Here is a 13,104-nt window from a genome sequence, read left to right as displayed (position 1 = left end):
GGTTCGGCTAGATGAGGCGAACGTCGCTGGTGAGGGGCCGACATTGCCTGAGGCAAACACGGCGACGAAAGGAAATCGGGCTCACGGGTCGGATCGGGACTGTAGTAGCTCCTGGACTTATTCCCTCGCGAGAGGAGTCCTGCTCGGTCTTGGGAGGCTGGAGCGATGCTGCTCGGTTCCTGGGCAAGGCGCTAGAGCCTCGTGCGATGGAAGTCCTGTGGCGATGTGTGCCTGTGCGCTGCCAGGCGATGGGGAGCACGAGGCACAACACCTGGTGCTAGGTCTTAGGGCTGGTTACGGGAGGATGGTTGCGCTAGCTCGGTCAACGCGTGGAAGCTGCCGCTCGGGAGGCTCGTGTGCTGGGGCGATGGGGCCTTGGGGCCTGGAGCGATGGCTGTTGGGCCACTGTGCAGCCCGACTGCACACTGCGCCTGGATATCTTATTTTTTTTTCAAAATTGTATCGAAAATAAAAATAACAATATATTTTTCTAGTTAAATAAATACTAGAAAAATATATACTATGATACTATAAAAAACAGAAAATAATATACAACTAATATATTCTAAAGGAACACTAGTTCCAAACATAATACAAATTTGAAATATATTTTTATGCAATAGGCCAAACAAAGAGCATTGAAAACTCAACTGAAAATAAATTGGAGTATGTAAAATTTGCAAAACCATATGTAGTGACTCCAAATATCATTCTAAACATCATGAACTTTTTATTTGACTGCGGAGAAGTCATGTTATCTCCACTCCAATAAATTGCGTGCAGTTGCATCATGAATAGAAGTTTTAGAAAGAAAAAATAATGCATAGAAATCAAGATGACGAAGAATGATCCTGTTAACATACCAAATCTGAAAATTTGGGATGTTACAGAGGCCCGTCGGATCGGAGCGGCGGGCCTCGCCGGCTTGGATCCTTCGCCTGCGGGCTCGCAGAGCCGCAGCTGGACTCTTGCCAACCGTAATCGGCCTCGATCGCAGACAGGGTTTCGTGTGGACCGTCTCGGGCTCTCTGACATGCAGAGGAAGGACGCCACATACGGCGTGCTGCGGGACGAGGCCTGACAAGCCACATGCGTGAAAAGTCTGGGACGTGGGACGTGGCCCGCTTGATCACGGTCTCGACCCATGTGTGCGATCTTCTGTGGACCAGTGGCGATAGTTGACGCTCCGACGGGCAGCAATGCCGCCCGTGCAACATGGAGGTAGTGGGGATCGTGCACGTCGGATACCCTCCCCCACTATCCCGCACGACGTTTAAATGGGCAGGAGGAGGGTCAAGGGTGCCATTTGCTGCCTTGTCCCCGTCCCTTGCCTTCCCCATCGCTCCCCTCCCACTCAACGAGAGAGAGAGAAGCGCCGGCCATGCGCCGGCCGTACTGCCTCTCGGTGCCGACCCCGCTGCAACCTGCCAGCCTCTCCTGTCTTCAGCCCCGCAGGCCGAGCCGCCACCGAGCCTGGTGACGACCAGGGGCGCCTGGGACGGTAGCGATGTAAATGAGGAGTACATCGAGTGCCTCCAACATAGCCACAAGATGTCGTAGGTACAGCTTGTGATCACGCGCATGGCAGGGGCGGAATACAGCCCGACCCACAAGATGGCGAGGTGGTGTTGTTCGCGAAGCACTTCGCTCGAGGACTCGGGCTACCGGTGAGCATATTCTTCTGTCGGTTCCTCACTCACTTTGTCTTACAGCCCCACCATCTCAGTGCTAACGTCGTCTTGCAGGTGGCTGCCTTCGTCACCCTGTGCGATGGCTAATTGGGGATCGAACCGCACGTGGACAAATGGCGCCGACTCTTCTACTTCAAGCAGTTGCCAGTGGTGAACAAGGCCCCCAATGTGGAAGAGATGACCTCCTGTGGGGCGGCACTCGTCTACCACCACATGGGAGCCGGCTTCCTGGAGCTTCCCCTGCAGGACTCGGTGAAGAGCTGGTAGAAGGGGTTCTTCTATGTGAAGAACATCTATATGGCGCGCGACCTCATATACCTGCCCGACTTCGTCAACACACCTCTGGTTGCAATGCAGAACTGGAAATGTGCCCTACCGCATCCGATCGATTAGGTGGAGCAGATCTGCACCCGGCTTGCACAGCTGACCAAGAAGGAAGGCCTCACGGGCGTGAACCTCCTCGCCACCATGGTGGCACGTCGGGTACAGCCACTGCAGTGTCGCCCCACCTCATCTGTCAGCTGGGCGGTCGGCGCGACCTGTGCCAGCTCTCAACGAAGGAGCTAAGGCCGCACCATGTGGCGAGCCCGGTGGACCTGATCTCGACCGTACAGATGGATGAAGGGGAATGGCAATGGGGCAAGGCCCCGTACGATCGGCACCATCCGACTCCAGTGGTGAGTGGTGTATTAGCTTTTTTTTCTTTTATTCATGCCATTCTTCCGGGCCTAACACCGGGTGCCGCTTGCGGCTATAGTTGTTTCCCCGGTTGCAAATCTACGGCAAGCCGACGGGCGATTTGCCAGAGTCGGGCGCCGAGGAAATCAAAGATGTCGACAAGGTGGAGCCGAGGGATACGACCCGTGCTGGAGACAAAACCTTGGGAGGCGATGTGGTGGAGTTGGACGAGTCCGAGTCGACTGGTGAGTTTTTAAGTCCGTGCTGCTGGGTTGGTCTGATGACGATGCTGAGTCGCCGACATCACCCGATGTAGGCACCACACAAAACCCGGAGGCCAGGGAGGATGATGCTAGCCTGCCGAGGAGACGGCTTCGCCGAGCCGGTCGCGACTCCATTGGAAACGAGGCAGATGTAAGGAGGCGGGGCAAGCTGTCAGCGAGCTCTCGCCCGGCTCCCAAGTGAGCAAACGGCGGGCCTCCAGCTGGCGGTCATGGAGGTAGCAGAAAGAAGCAGTTGGTCGCGCTGGTGGGGCCTACCAGGCGGGCTGTCCTGTGAGCGCAAGGTAAGTCCTTCAACTGGCTCGTTCCCCTTTGTTCTTGTTTATTCATGATAGATTACGTCCATCGGAACACTCTGAGAAGGGTACCGGACACCCTAGGGAAGTCCACCCGAACGGCAATGACTAAGGCCGGAGGGAGCGTCGAGAAGGAGCGCGCTGCATGGGCCGAGCTGGGGTCGGCGCAGAAGGCCCTGATTGAACAGGAGTGCCGTCCGTGGGAGGAGGTGTCCTAGAAGATGGTGGGTGGAGGGTCTCGCGTGGAGCCGGAGAGTCGGGTGCTGCAGCCGGACAGTTCGGTTCCGGATCCACCGACTAGCGAAAAATGTTCCAAGGGGACGCACGACCCCGCACGGCGACCGGAGTGGACGTGTGGGCCGATGAAGAGGCGTGCACAGATGCGAGCGCAGCGGATGCCGCGAAGGGGCAGGAGCACGGGCCTGATGATGCATCAGAGGGGGCCGAAGTCATGCCGGAGGGGTCTGAAGTCACGACGGAGGGGCCGGAGTCGCGCCGGAGGAGCCCGAAGTCGCGCCGGAGGTCAAGATCCCATTGTCGGGGACGGAGGCTTCAGGCGACAAGGTGGACGCCACCAGCGAACTGGTCACGAAGGTGGGAGAAGAAGATCCAGAGGTGGAGACCCCCGCTACAAAGGACCCCCGCAAGGCCGACTCGTTAAAGGAGTCGAACGGGGGAGCACTTTCCATTATCGTGTCGGCGCGCGGCCCGGCTGCAACCGGAGCCGACACTAGTGCTAGGGCCCGACCGCTGGAGAGCTGGGCTGTAGCCGGCAGGAAACCTAGAGGAGAGAACTCCAAGTTTACCAGGAGGTGGGGTCCCCGCGCTCATTTCGAAATTCGCAGAGTGCTGCGACCAAGCGCAACAAGTAGCATAGGCGACACGGGAGCGGCTGCTCCACCTCGAGTAGTCCGTTGAGGTAAGCATTCTTCCCCTACATTCTTTCTCTTCCAAATTTTTGCTTCAGTGGGGGCGCGCCAGTGGACCCACTGGGTGCAGCCCCCGAGAGTCAAGCCGGTTGGGAATCAGCCGGGTCAAGTCTTACCCGCGGCAAACTTTTTTCCTTTGTTCTTTGCAAACCCTCCATGATCGTCGGGTGGTTGCCTACAACATGTTGTTGGGTCGATACCGGGAGGCTGAAAACCATTCGGCCGATCTCTGGAGCCGGATGACCCAAGCCGGCAAGGAGTGGGATCTCCTGCAAGAGGAGTGCGTCCGGATACGCCAGGAGGTGGACCTCCTCCAGGCGGAGAAGAAGGACCATGAGGCGGCCCATCGCGTGGACCTGGAGCAGCGGGATGCGGCTCATTGTGCAGAGCTGGGGCAGCGGGAGGTGGCTCCTCGTGAGGCCTTGAAGGCCAAGGATGACCATCAGGATGAGCACGACCGCCAGGCCAAAGCATGGACGGCGAGGGAGCAAGAGGTGCAGGAGGAGGCGCATGAGGTGGACACACTTCTCTCTAGTAAGTTTTCTTTGTCTTGACTATTTCTTATTTCACCGCCTTGGGCTTGGCCCTTTTTTATTTTCTTAGGCCGCACGCGTGTCCACCTCCCATAGATCTCTTCCTGGAGAAACAGGATGAGACGGAGATGACTATAATGGCCCACCGTTTGGAGCAGCGGGCATTGGGCGTCCATATCAGGGAGTTGGCCGCGTGGACCGTGGACGGGGTGGGGATTGCTGCCAAGGCCTGTATGAATGAGCTGGTACGGGCCATGCCATGGGAATGAACCTGTCAGTAGAGGTGTAGGGTATGAATGGAGAGGGCAGAGTCCTAGCTACGGTAAGCTTGTATGCAAGATGTATGAGTTCAGGCCCCTCTCGTAGAGGTAACAACCCTATGTCTCACTGCTCGGGAGCTCTTGCAGTGTGGAATGTGTGGTACAGGGGGTGCGAACCCTTGTGCCAGAGGGGAGGGGCAGCTTATATAGAGTTCTCTACCCCTCATCAAGGCCCTAGCGTCTAAGGGTTCGACCAATAGAGTTTAAAGGTGTACGTTACTGATAATGTATGATGATCAGCCGAACGCTCGCGTGTTGGCCTCCCTGAAGTGGATTCTGGTCTTTTCCGTCGACTGGTGTCTTCCGAGTGGAAGTTGGTTGCCGAGTGAAGGGTAACAGCTTCCGAGTGACTACTTACCGAGTGACTTTAGACGCCATGGCTATCCAGTCAGAATATTCTTCGTGACCTTCCAGTTAATTATGAGGTATCCTTAGGTAGGACACTTAGATCAGGTGTGTGACCCTACCCTAGGTACATATCCCCATCATTAGCCCCCGAATGGATAGGGGTTTGAGTGAGGAAGGGATCGATGCGGATTCTGTCGAATCATACTGATCTTGAAAGTACTTCCTGGCATGATAGAACTTCATGTCGACTAAAGTCTTCATCATTCACCTTGATCGACACTGTTGTGAAGCACGTCTGAGTGTATTTAGGCACTTGAAGTTAATCCGAGTGGCTGACGAGATCTTGAGATGTGACGGATCACTTCGTCAGGTCCAGATTTCACGGGATTCGAAATTTTAGATTCCACGCGTTGCGCGATGATGATGCAACAACCAGGGCAAGTGGGGAAACGACGCCTTGATTATCGCACCGTCATTATCGCCACATATCGCATCTCCTCCGTTATCGGAATAGGCAGAGATTTGGGAGGGGGTGCATCAGTCAATGACTCACTCAGGCGATTATAAATCTGGTCAGCCTTAGGGTTGAGGAAGTGCCTCCATCAGATTCTTCCTTGCTTCCTCTCCACCTATGTCTCGTAGGTGCTTCTTGTTGAAATATGCCCTAGAGGAAATAATAAAATGGTTATTATCATATTTCCTTGTTCATGATAAACGTCTATTTTTCATGCTATAATTGTATTAACAGGAAACAGTAATACATGTGTGAATAAATAGATCACAATGTGTCCCTAGCAAGCTTCTAGTTGGCTAACTCGTTGATCAATAGATGATCATGGTTTCCTGATCATGGACATTCGATGTCATTGATAACGGGATCACATCATTGGGAGAATGATGTGATGGACAAGACCCAATCCTAAGCATAGCATTAGATCGTGTTGTTCGTATGCTAAAGCTTTTCTAATGTCAAGTGTCTTTTCCTTCGACCGTGAGATTGTGCAACTCCCGGATATCGTAGGATTGCTTTGTGTGTATCAAACATCACAATGTAACTGGGTGACTATAAAGGTGCACTACGGGAATGTCCGAAAGTGTCTGTTGGGTTGGTACGAATCGAGATCGGGATTTGTCACTCCGTGTACGGAGAGGTATCTCTGGGCCCACTCGGTAGAACATCATCATGCACTCAATGTGACTAAGAAGTTAGTCACAGGATGACGTGCTACAGAACAAGAAAATGGACTTACCGGTAACGAGATTGAACAAGGTATGGGTATACCGACGATCGAATGTCGGGAAAGTTCTATACCGACAGACAAAGGGAATAGTATACGGGATTGATTGAATCCTTGACATCGCGGTTCATCCGATGAGATCATCGTGGAACATGTGGGAGCCACCATGGGTATCCACATCCCGCTGATGGTTATTGGCCGGAGAGTGTCTCGGTCATGTCTGCATGCCTCCCGAACCCGTTGGGTCTACACACTTAAGGTTCAATGACGCTAGGGTTATAGGGAATTGCTATACGAGGTTACCGAAGGTTGTTCGGAGTCCCGAATGAGATCCCGGACGTCACGAGGAGCTTCGGAATGGTCCGGAGGTAAAGATTGATATATATGATGGATGGGTTTGGACGCCGGAAATGTTTCGGGCACCACCGGAAGGGTTCCGGAGGCCCACCGGGAGGGGCCACCAGCCCAAGGAGGCAACATGGGCCAAGTGTGAGAGGGAACCAGCCCTTGGGGGGCTAGTGCGCCTCCCACACACAACCCAAGGCACCTAGAGAGGGAAAGGGGGAAACCCTAAGTCAGGTGGGCCTCAGGTCCACCAGGGGTGCGCTACCCCTTCTCCCCTCCACGCCGCCACCCCCTCTCCCATCTAGGGCTGACGCCCCCCTTTAGGGTGGGAATCCCTAAATGGGCGCCACCCTCCCTTCCCCCTATATATAGCGGGGGGTTTTGGCCTTTGAGAACACGGTTTTCCATCTCCCTTGGTGCAGCCATGTCTCTCTTCTTCCTCCTGTCCCACGGTGCTTGGCAAAGCCCTGCCGGGAGACCTCGTCTCTCCGTCGACACCATGCCGTCGTGCTGCCGGAGATCTTCCCCAACTTCTCCCTCCTCCTTGCTGGATCAAGGTGCGGGAGACGTCTCCGAACAGCACGTGTGTTGAACGCGGAGGTGCCGTGATTCGGCACTAGATCGGAATCACACCGCGATCTGAATCGCCGCGAGTACGACTCCATCAACCGCGTTCTAGGAACGCTTCCGCTTAGCGATCTTCAAAGGTATGAAGATCCCCTCACCCCTCTCTCGTTGCTGGTCTCTCCATAGGAAGATCTGAATATGGCCTATGAAAATTTTGAATTTATGCTACGTTACCCAACAGTGGCATCCGAGCGAGGTTTTCTATGCGTAGATTCCATGCACGGGTAGAACACAAAAGGTTGTGGGCGCTGATTTGTCAATTTCTTGCCGCTACTAGTCTTATTCTTTTCCGGCGGTATTGTCGGATGAGGCGGCCCGGACCGACCTTACACGTACGCTTACGTGAGATAGGTTCCACCGGCCGACATGCACATCGTGCATAAAGGTGGCTAGCGGGTGTTTATTTCTCCCACACAAGTCGGATTGGATTGGGTGAAAAGGGTCCTTATGAAGGGTAAATAGCTTTGGCATATCATCGTTGTGGCTGTCACGTAGGTAAGAAGGCATTCTTGCTAGAAACCCAAATCATCCATGTAAAACTTGCAACAACAATTAGAGGACATCTAACTTGTTTTTGCAGGGTTTGACATGTGATGTGATATGGCCAAAGTTGTGATGTTACATGTGTGATGTATGAGATGATCAAGTTATTGTAATAGGAATCATGACTTGCATGTCGTTGAGTATGACAACCGGCAGGAGCCATAGGAGTTGTCTTAATTTATTGTATGAGATGCAACGCCATGTGTTTACTACTTACTTCATTGCTAACGGTTAGCTATAGTAGTAGTAGTAGTTGCTGTGCCGACTTCACGGAGACATGATGATGGAGATCATGATTATGGAGATTATGGTGTCACACTGGTGACAATGATGATCGCGCGATGCCCGAAGATGGAGATCGAAAGATCAAAGATGATAATGGCCATATCATGTCACTATATGATTGCATGTGATGTTTATCATGTTTTTCATCTTATTGCTTAGAACGACGGTAGCATAATAAGATGACCCCTCATAAAAATTTCGAGAACATATTCCCCTAAGTGTGCACCGTTGCGAAGGATCGTTGTCTCGAAGAACCACGTGATGATCGGGTGTGATAGATTCTAACGTTCGCATACAACGCGTGTAAGCCACATTTACACGCACGAAACACTTAGGTTGACTCGACGAGCTTAGCATGTACAGACATGACCTCGAATACAAGAGACCGAAAGGTCAAACATGAATCGTATGGTTGAATACGATCAGCATGAAGTTGCTCACCATGACGACTAGTCCGTCTCACGTGATGATCGGACAAGGGTTAGTCGACATGGATCATGAATCACTTAAATGACTAGAGGGATGTCGATTTAAGTGGGAGTTCATCAACTTAATTATCATAAACATAGTCAAATAGGTCTTTGCAAATTATGTAGCATACAGTACGGTATTTGATATGTTACTAGAGAAATCTTAGTTGAAAGATAGAAGTAGCAATTGTGCGGACTGGGTCCATTTACTAAGGATTATCCTCATTGCTACGCAGAAGGCTTATGTCTTTGATGCACCGCTCAGTGTGCTGAACCCCAAGCATGGTCTGTAGATGTTGAGAACATCCGACATACATGTTTTTGATAACTACATGATAGTTCAGTGCGTGTTGCTTGAACAACTTAGAATTAAGGCATTAAAGACGTTTCGAACGTCGCGGGACATACGTGATAGTCCAAGAGATGAAATTGGGATTTCATGCTCGTATCCTTTTTGAGAGGTATGAGACCTCCGACGAGATTCCTTGTTTGCAAAGTAAAGGAGAAGAACTCAATCGTAGAGCATGTGCTCAGATTATCTGAGTACTACAATCGCTTGAATCGAGTGGGAGTTGAACTTCCACATGAGACAGTGATAGTTCTCCAAGGTCACTGACACCAAGCTACTAGAGCTTGGTGACGAACTATAACATATCAAGGATGAATATGATGATTTTTGAGCCATTCGTGATGTTTGACACCACAAAAGTAGAAGTCAAAAGGGAACATCAATTGTTGATGGTTTGTAAAACCACTAGTTTCAAGAAGGGAAAAGGCTTGAAGGGATACTACACTAAACGGAAAACCAGTTGCTCTTCTATGAAGACATCCAAAGGTTGAACCCAAACCCGAGATTATGTGCTTATGAAATAAGGGGAACAGTCACTAAAGAGGAACTACCCTAGACACTTGGTAGATGAGAAGGTTGGCAAAGTCGACAGAAGTATATTGGATATACATGATATTAATGTGTACTTTACTAGTACTCCTAGTAGCACCAGAGTATCAGATACCGGTTCGGTTGCTAAGTGTTAGTAACTCGAAATAAAAGCTATGGAATAAACAGAGACTAGTTAAAGGCAAGGTGACGATGTGTGTGTTTCCAAGGTTGATATGATCACACATCGCACGCTCCCTTTGCCATCAAGATTAGTGTAAAACCTAAGTAATTGTTATTTGGTGTTTGCGTTGAGCATAGACATGATTGGATTATATTTATGGAAAATATGATTATTCATCTAAAGAGAACAATGGTTATTCTGTTTAGTTGAATGATACCTTAAAGGGTCTTGCACCTAGAATGAATGGTTTATTGAATCTCGATCGTAGTGATACACATGTTCATAATATTGTTACCAAAAGATACAAAGTAGTGATGATAGTACCACTTATTTGTGGCACTACTACTTAAGTCATATTGATATAAAATGCATGAAGAAGCTCCATGCTGATGGATCTTTGTACTCAGTCATTTTTGAAACGTTTGAGACATGCAAACCATGCATGTTGGTATAAATGCATGAAGAAACTCCATGCGTATGGATCGTTTGACTCACTTGATTTTTGAATCACTTCAGACATGCAAATCAAACCACATGGGAAAGATGACTTAAGATCTCTTTTTCCAATGAGATGGAACAAAAAAATGTAACTTGTTGGAAGTAATACATTTTGATGTGTGCAGACCGATGAGTACTGAGGCACGCAGTGGATATCATTGTGGTCATACTTCACAAATGATTTGAGTAGATACTAGTGTATTTACTTGATAAAACAAAAATCCGAATTATTGAAATGTTCAAGTAATTTCAGAGTGAAGTTGAAGATCATCGTGACAAAAGGGTAATATGTCTACGATGTGATCGTGGAGGTAAACATATATATATATATGAGTTACGAATTTGGTAAACATTTAAGAAAATGTGAAAATAGTTTCATGCAAAAAATGTTTCACAACCAATGCCACCTAGAACACCATAGTCTGATGGTGTGTCTGTATGTCATAGTCGTGCCCTATTAGATATAGTGCATAGTATGATACTTATTATCAACTTACCAATATCGTTTATGGGTTAGGCATTAGAGACAACCGCATTCACTTTAAATAGGGCACCACGTAATTCCGTTGGAGATGACACCGTATGAACTATGGTTTAGAGAAACCTAAGCTATCATTTCTTAAAAGTTTGGGGCTGCAATGCTTATGTGAAAGAGTTTTCACCCTGATAAGCTCGAACCCAAAGCGGATAAATGCATCTTCATAGGACACCCAAACAGTTGGGTATACCTCCTATCTTAGATCCGGAAGCAAATGTGTTTGTTTCTTGAAACAGGTCAATGTGTTTGTTTCTTGAAACAGGTCATTTCTCGAGTAAAAGTTTCTCTTGAAAGAATTGAGTGGGAGTTTTGGTGGAAACTTGATGAGGTTATGTGGACCATCACTTCAACCAATGTGTGTGTAGCAGGGCGTAGGAAGTTGTTACTGTGGCACCTACATCAATTGAAGTGGAAGCTAATGATAATGATCGTGAGACTTCAGATCAAGTTACTAGAAACCTCGTAGGTCGAGACGGTCATGTACTGCTGCTACAGAATGGTATAGTGACCCTGTCTTGAAGGTCATGTTGTTGGACAACAATGAACCTACGAGCTATGGAGAAGCGATGGTGGGCCCGGATTCCGACAAATGGCTGGAGGCCATGAAATCCGAGAGAGGATCCATGTATGAAAAACAAAGTATAGACTTTGGAAGAATCACTTAATGTTCATAAGACTATTAACTCTAAATGGATCTTTAAAAGGAAGACCAACGATGATGGTGAAAAGTCAACATTAAGAAAGCTCGACTTGTCGCAAAAGTGTTTTCGACAAAGTTCAAAGAGTTGACTACGATGAGACTTTCTCACTCGTATCGATGCTGAAAGTCTGTTGAAACTATGTTAGTAGTTGCTGCATCATTTGTGAAATATTGCAAATAGGATGTCAAACTATTGTTTCCTCGACAGTTTCCTTGAGGAAAGGTTGTATGTGATACAACCAGAAGATTTGTCGATCCTAGAGGGTGCTAACAAGTATGCAAAGCTCCAGAGATCCTTCTATGGACTGGAGCAAGCATCTCGGAGTTGGAATATACACTTTGATGAGATGATCAATGTTTTTGGTTCTATACAAAGTTTATGAGAAACTTGTATTTCCAAAAGGTGAGTGGGGGCACTATAGAATTTCTGATGAATATGTGTGGTTGACATACTATTGATAGGAAATAATGTAGAAATTCTGTAAAGCATAAAGGGTTGTTTGAAAAGAGTTTTTCAAAGAAAACCTAGATGTAGCTACTTGAGAGTTGAGCATCAAGATCTATAAAGATAGATCAAAGTGCTTAATGGAACTTTCAACGAAATGCATGCCTTGACAAGTTTTTGAAGGAGTTCAAAATAGATCATCAAATAAGGTGTAAATTTGAGTACAACTCAAAGCCCGACCACTACAGAAGAAAGAGAAAGGATGAATGTCGTCCCCTATGCATCAGTCGTAGGCTCTAGAAGTATGTTATGCAGTGTACAACACCTAAAGCATGTGTTGCCATGAGTCAGTCATGGGGTACGAGAGTGATCCAGGAATGGATCACTGGATAGTGGTCGAAGTTATCCTTAGTAACTAATGAACTAAGGAATTTTTCTCAATTATGGAAGTGATTAAAGAGTTTGTTATAAAGGAGCTACGTCGATACAAGCTTTCTCACTAATCCGGAGAACTATGAGTATTAAACCGGATTCGTACAATGGATCAATCATTTGGAATGGTTTCAGATGGGGCGTAGTAGCATCTATAGGATGACGTAGAGATTTGTAAAGCACACACGGATCTGAAAGGTTCAGAGCCGTTGACTATAAACATTTCTTACAAGCAAGACATGATCAAACCCCAAAACTATATGGGTGTTCAATTCATTACAACCACATAGTGATGTAAACTAGATTATTGACTCTAGTGCAAGTGCGAGACTGTTCGAAATATGCCCTAGAGGCAATAATAAAATGGTTATTATCATATTTCCTTGTTCATGATAATCGTATATTGTTCATGCTATAATTGTATTAACAGGAAACAGTAATACATGTGTGAATAAATAGATCACAACGTGTCCCTAGCAAGCCTCTAGTTGGCTAGCTCGTTGATCAATAGATGATCATGGTTTCCTAATCATGGACATTAGATGTCATTGATAACGGGATCACATCATTGGGAGAATGATGTGATGTTTAAGACCCAATCCTAAGCATAGCACTAGATCGTGTTGTTCGTATGCTAAAGCTTTTCTAATGTCAAGTGTCTTTTCCTTCGATCGTGCGATTGTGCAACTCCCGGATACCGTAGGAGTGCTTTGGGTGTATCAAACGTCACAACGTAACTGGGTGACTATAAAGGTGCACTATGGGTATCTCCAAAAGTGTCTGTTGGGTTGGTACGAATCGAGATCAGGATTTGTCACTCCGTGTGACGGAGAGGTATCTCTGGGC

The sequence above is a fragment of the Hordeum vulgare genome, chromosome 3H, assembly GCF_904849725.1.
Source record: "Hordeum vulgare subsp. vulgare chromosome 3H, MorexV3_pseudomolecules_assembly, whole genome shotgun sequence".
Classification (NCBI taxonomy): domain Eukaryota; kingdom Viridiplantae; phylum Streptophyta; class Magnoliopsida; order Poales; family Poaceae; genus Hordeum; species Hordeum vulgare.
Note: the sequence above shows the minus strand (reverse complement) of the source record.